The sequence below is a fragment of the Periplaneta americana genome, chromosome 15 (genome assembly GCF_040183065.1).
Source record: "Periplaneta americana isolate PAMFEO1 chromosome 15, P.americana_PAMFEO1_priV1, whole genome shotgun sequence".
Taxonomy (NCBI): domain Eukaryota; kingdom Metazoa; phylum Arthropoda; class Insecta; order Blattodea; family Blattidae; genus Periplaneta; species Periplaneta americana.
Window position 1 is genome coordinate 140,664,817 of NC_091131.1, and position 6,000 is coordinate 140,670,816.

Here is a 6,000-nt window from a genome sequence, read left to right on the forward strand (position 1 = left end):
TTCTGACACCCGTACTGCAAATGTAAATGAGGATGAATGTGACTTATAGCTAGAGAGAAGGGGTGTCTTTATAACCTGTCTTAATAATATAATTTTAATGGTGTGCGTATTATATTTGATGGCATAAATACAGTATTTTCGCGTTCTTTACATGCTCATGGCAAACCTAATTACGAGCAAAATTTAATTAGAATGTATAATGAAGTTTAATATCTTTTGGGGTTTAATGAACTATCATATAAGTGTGGAAAACGTGTAAACGAAAAAACGTCCTTAACTGAAATAAATTAACATAGAAAGTATAGGAATTTTGCCAGACTTTAGAAAAAAAATATGTGTGAAGTTTTCTTCACACTGTAATTCTTCGAAGAGGGAACTGCACTTTATCATTGAATATGTTCTTGTTATTTACTTCACTCCTTTGTGTTTGAATAACTTTTTTATCATGAAGTAAAGGAATTGAATTATCAATGTTATAGGAATGTCTTTAAGAGACTCGAACTTATATTTTGTCTTTGTTTAGATCTACAATTAAGATCTATTTCAGCTTCTGCTTGATAGATATTATGTGATGGTGGCAATTCAAAGATAAAAGCAGTTATTTGTAGCCTATTGTTACTACATTTGTTTTGTTTATATGCACAAATAAGCCTTTCACAGATTTGTGAGTCATTCCATGCTAATTCGACAGTTTATAGAGAAAAACGATCTTCATGTCACCAATTTTTATTAAATTTTTCTAGGCATTCTATGAGTAAAAATACACACACAGTTGTTTTTATTGTCCCGAAACTCCTTTAATTTAATTGTTACAAAATACGTGTGTCTAACGCTTACCCACTTCACTTGTGTGATTCGGGTTCTGCATATTGCAGATAAATGGCAGAACAGTGACCCATTTTCAATTTTACACCACTTTGGCAGGCCACGCTGTACATGATGTGTATCTGTGAAGAGTTTTGTGTTGTACTAGGGTGAGTAGGGGTGCCAGGCTTAACGTCCCCAGCCAATGGATGAATCACTATCAACAGTGACATATGCCTTCTCTTCATATCCACTAGGGTGGAGTGAAAAGTATAGGGAAATTTTTTTTTGTTGAATTTCAAATCGGCAGGATGTGCAAAAATTGTGTATTGATATAGCTATTATTAATTTCAAATCTCAAGTTTCTATCTCAATTCTTTGATGCGCCCCAAGCACTGTGAAGTATAGAACAAATATCGGAACATCAAACGGTTAAACATTTTTTATAATAATCTACAAATTACTATTTCAAAGCATATTTCAAGTCATTTTAAACGTCTAATATGTACATATACTTCACTTACAAATACTAATTTAGTTAATTACTACTAAAATGCCCACTTTTCAAAAAAAAGAAGAAGAAGAAGAAGAAGAAGAATTCAATTTTAATGAAATAATTATTTACTTATGACAGCCCTTGGAAAAACGTGCATATTACAAATGAGTAAGTGAATACATTATACCATATTTAGTTAGTGATACAATTTGTGTAATGTTTTGCAACTTATTTTCCAAATTTCAAGGAGTATATTCAGACTTTGTATTGAATGATTTCATTAGAGACCTTGATTGTAATTCTGCAAGAACAAACCCATGTCGACTGTCTTCCCCACAAACACTTTTGGATGTTGCTGTTATAAGGTGAACATATCTCTCAGTCGCTCGAGTGTGACATGGAAATTTGAGTATGTCAATGTTCATCTCCTGTCGTGAATATTTCTTCTTCTTATCTACATTTTTTTGTTCTGATGGTTCGTGTCTCTGTGTTTCTTACCAGTGCACTTAGCTTAAAAATTCACTTCTGGAACACGGAACATTCTTACCCTTGTAAAAGATTTCGAAGAATATCTTGCTGCTATAATTCTTCTGAGTGCTAGCTGCTGAATGTCTCTTCTCTCATCAGTTATCATCGATAAAATAATGTTTTAAGAATGAGCAAAGAAGCTCTTTCTCTGAATAACTGGATCAATAATGGCTTTATTTCTTTAGGTAAATATCGAGACAGATTTATCAGTTTCCAGAGGTGACATGAACCTTCTGTTGATTTTGGTTTCATTTTAATAGAAAACGAGACTGGTTAATAACATATGTTGCAAGTATTATGAGTTCCTCAGAAGGTTTTTCTTACTGATATAGAGTCTCAATATCCTGCTTGCTGTAGTCAACCATCTGGAATGAAGGACTGGTCCTGGCTTCCTTGGCGATAATTCTGTGGAACAGACATCAGTTGATATAACGTGACATACATCATTCAGGTATTTCTGATGTGTACTTAGATCAGATATTACTTCTTAAACTATGTGTGGGAAATTCTCTACCTTTATACGATTATATTTTATAAGGGGAATATCTTCACATTTCTTTATTGCTTTCCCAATTGGTCCAGGCAGAGACGTTGGGTTTACTGTGTTACCATCCATTCTGTGAAATAAATGTCTTAAGGGCAGGCGATTATTATGAAGAAGACAAAAAAACCATTGCAAAGGCCGATTTAGTTCCACTTCCAATAGATGTATGACTCCACCTTTGACTCCAGTATTTACATTTGTTCCATCACATCCTATTACTTTGAGATTTTCTAAGGAAATATTCTGTTTACGGAAAAATTATAAAATCTCTTATAAGATAACTTTTTATTCACCACTTGGAACTGTAATGTGACCTATGTATCTTGAATCTGGTTCTTGCAATACTTATCAGATATTCTGTTGACACTCACCTCCAGTCTCCTTTGTTCCTTCACCTTTCGTTCCTCTTTTTTCTTAATATGCCAGGTCATTTTAAGGTCAAAACCACCAATTACCATTTTCTTCATGGTTCTCTGGTCAAAAATGAACTCTCATTACTTGGAATCTTCTTGTCTTTTGGACACTTGCATTTTGAAAAGTCTGTACATTTGCAAAAGGCAATATCGAATAATTGTGAATTAGTAGTTTTGCAGTAGTTTTCAATTTTAGTTTTGTAATTCGTATCACTTTCTCTACCTTTGAATGGTTTCAATATGTTTCTGTATTTATTGTGTAATTGAATGATGTTTCAACTACACGTTTGTGAGTAATGTGACGAATAGATGCTTTCCTCCACATCTTCTCAACATCTGCGGAAACTATTTCTGCAATATCACTGATGCCTGGTTCTTTTGCATGAATATCAAGTTTCATGTTCCATCTCACAGTTAACAGTTCCTCAGTACATCAGCACTGGTGGGAAGAACATTTTCTGATATTTTTGCTGGAGTGTCAGATAGGCCTATTGGGCATTCTGTTGTGCTCCTTGTACTTGGGGTACCCTTACCCCTTTCCAATATCTCGCTACGACTGTGATCCATATCCTCTCTCAAACTGAAAATGAGATAATATAATCAATTTAGTAATAAGAATAAAACAGAAGCTCATTTTTCTTATTTTTAGCTATAAGGAAATTTTCGAAGCCTCTGGGGCGCATCTAAATATTAAAATAAATCCAAAACATTTCGTAAACGATCATTTGACATTAAATGACAACTTTTGAAAGCCCTGCCGAATTTAAATTCTGAAATTAATTTTTTCACTCCACCCTAATATCCACTGCGGAGAGATTTAAGATGTAAGTCAGGCATATTGGTGCACAATTTAGTGAATAGAAGTTGTGCATTGCCACCTCTCCTAGTCCCAAGGTAGAAATTTTACATCAAAATTTCTGACCCCACTGGAAATCGAACCCGATGTGCTAGTCTGGAGGCTTACAAAATATGTAAATTTCCATAAAAGTCTGCATATTTTAATTTATAATCCAAAAATATTTTATGGCTGAAATAAAAATATCGGAGTATTTTTTTAACCCCCTAAATACAAAATTTTTCAAGCTGTTTCGAAAAATCAAGGTCAGAAACCTGTTCAATTCGATGTGGAATGCCGCCTTATAAAATACGGCATATCTGATAATACAAATTCTCAGTAAAATATACAAGGAGCGTTTTTTGTATATAAGATTTGAATATATAAATAACAGCAGTAAAACCGTCCTTGTTGTGTGACAAGTATCTAGCATGGTAGATATTTTATTCCTTTGGATGCACTGTGGTCACATTGTATTATTATTATTAAATATAAGGGTCTCAGCCTTTTCAAAGCTCAATGGGAAGCATATTTACAGCATCTCAATATTTGCAACACATTATTGAGAACCTCGAATCCTCTTGTCGTTTCTACAAGGAACATAGCAGCAGAAAAGAAAGTATGTTCCAGGAAGTTAAAAATTCCACCTGAAGATCTGGATATAAGTAACATCAATGTCCATAAACTACGACAAAATCTTAGGAAACAAGAGTACGACAAATGGTGTGCGCTTCCACATAAAGGAAAAGGTGTTATTTTATTTCAAGAATATACTCCCGGAAATAAATGGATTTTTTCTAAGGAGGGTCTATCTTCCTCTGAATGGCGGGACACAATTAAGATGAATGCTAACGTAGCACCAGTGAGAAGTCTTCATGGGAGATCCTTGGACGGTTTCCGTTGCAGATACTGCAACGAGATTGAAACCTTAGCACACGTCCTAGGATCCTGTCAGCATGGAGAACTCCTGAGAAATTCACGCCATCATAACATCCGAAAACTAATAGCACAAGCCCTTAGAAACAAATCCTTCGAGGTCCATGAAGAGGTGCACTGCGTTGCGTCTGAAGGCGGCGGAATTAGAAGAGCGGACATCGTGGCTCTAGACAAGACTAATAGTAAAGGCTTTATACTGGACCCAACTGTTAGATTTGAGATGAGCCAGACCCAACCATCCGAGGTCAACAAAGAAAAACAACAAATTTATGAGCCTACTATTCCGTATTTTCGAGAAAAATATCAGATGGAAGGCACCTGGGAAGTACATGGTTTAATGATCGGAGCGAGGGGCACCATCCCACGATCAACTGTAAACACTATCAAAACATTTGGAATCCATGACATCATTCCAAAAATAATTACTTCAACCATTAAAGGGTCTGTGGCAATTCTGAAAAATCATTTATACGGAATATCATAATACCCCCCCCCCCTTTTCTATTCGTTAGTGTGTGATTGTTACACATATATGTACAAATTTATTATTTCTTAAACTTAAGCTCCTAGTTCACATTTAAATTTGGCTCATCTATCTTAATGTAATCATTACTATTCTTATATGTGTGTTATTCTGTGTTTTTGGCAACCCAGGATGCCTGGGCAGACTATTTCTTGAAATAAATTATATATACACTTTTGAGTATGTTGCATTATTTGCAGGTGAAAGAAGTTAATAACAGCATAAGTTGCATCATGTTGTATTTTTATTAGGAATATGCAGGAAGATGAGATTTTATTTCTTTCTTACAGGACTCTGTGAATTATTTAGATGAAAAGTTATGCCGCCTGAGGGACACAAGGTAGTGGCAGAAAATTAGCTGCACACATTTCGGAAATGATTTGAATAATAAAATTATAGTAAATTGTATTTAATGTAATTCTTTATCTGTTTATGTCTATTTAAACTAATAAAAATGTATTAATTTATATTTAATAATAAAAATTCACAAGTCACATAAGAATTGTCGCAATTTTTATCTAAAACATGGGTATCTTCATGTACCTGTTTCTCAGAAGTGGCATGCAGTACAGATTAAATTTTTTTTGTACATGTTCATTATATACTTTTTTACTTTGTCTGCCAGAAATAAGTTGTTAGGTCTACCAGTTTAGGAGAAATAAATTTTTCACATTTAAGAAATTCAAAACCATTATTGCTCTAATTTGTTTCAATGGTAATGTGTCACTAAAAACCAAAATTGTCATTATATTATGTCTTTGGCGGACAAAGTTCAAAACTATATATGAAAGAAGTGTGCAAAATTTCAGATTTTTAACTTCAATAGTTCCCGAGAAGGAACATATATGTCAAAAAATTTATATTTGACAAAAATGGGTTTAAACTTAGTGACAATAAACTGTAGCTCGCATGAATGCATTC

General features: G+C 33.9%; 1 long non-coding RNA gene across 4 annotated transcripts in view; it reads left to right on the plus strand.

Moving 5' to 3' along the window:
- Positions 1–5,487, plus strand: part of LOC138715409 (uncharacterized) — a 45,608-nt gene extending 40,121 nt beyond the window's left edge. For all 4 annotated transcript variants that reach the window (XR_011336303.1, XR_011336305.1, XR_011336304.1 and 1 more), the window contains one exon: positions 5,370–5,487. This is a non-coding gene — a long non-coding RNA (uncharacterized lncRNA). The remainder of the gene's footprint in view (positions 1–5,369) is intronic.
- Positions 5,488–6,000: the final 513 nt, after the last annotated feature.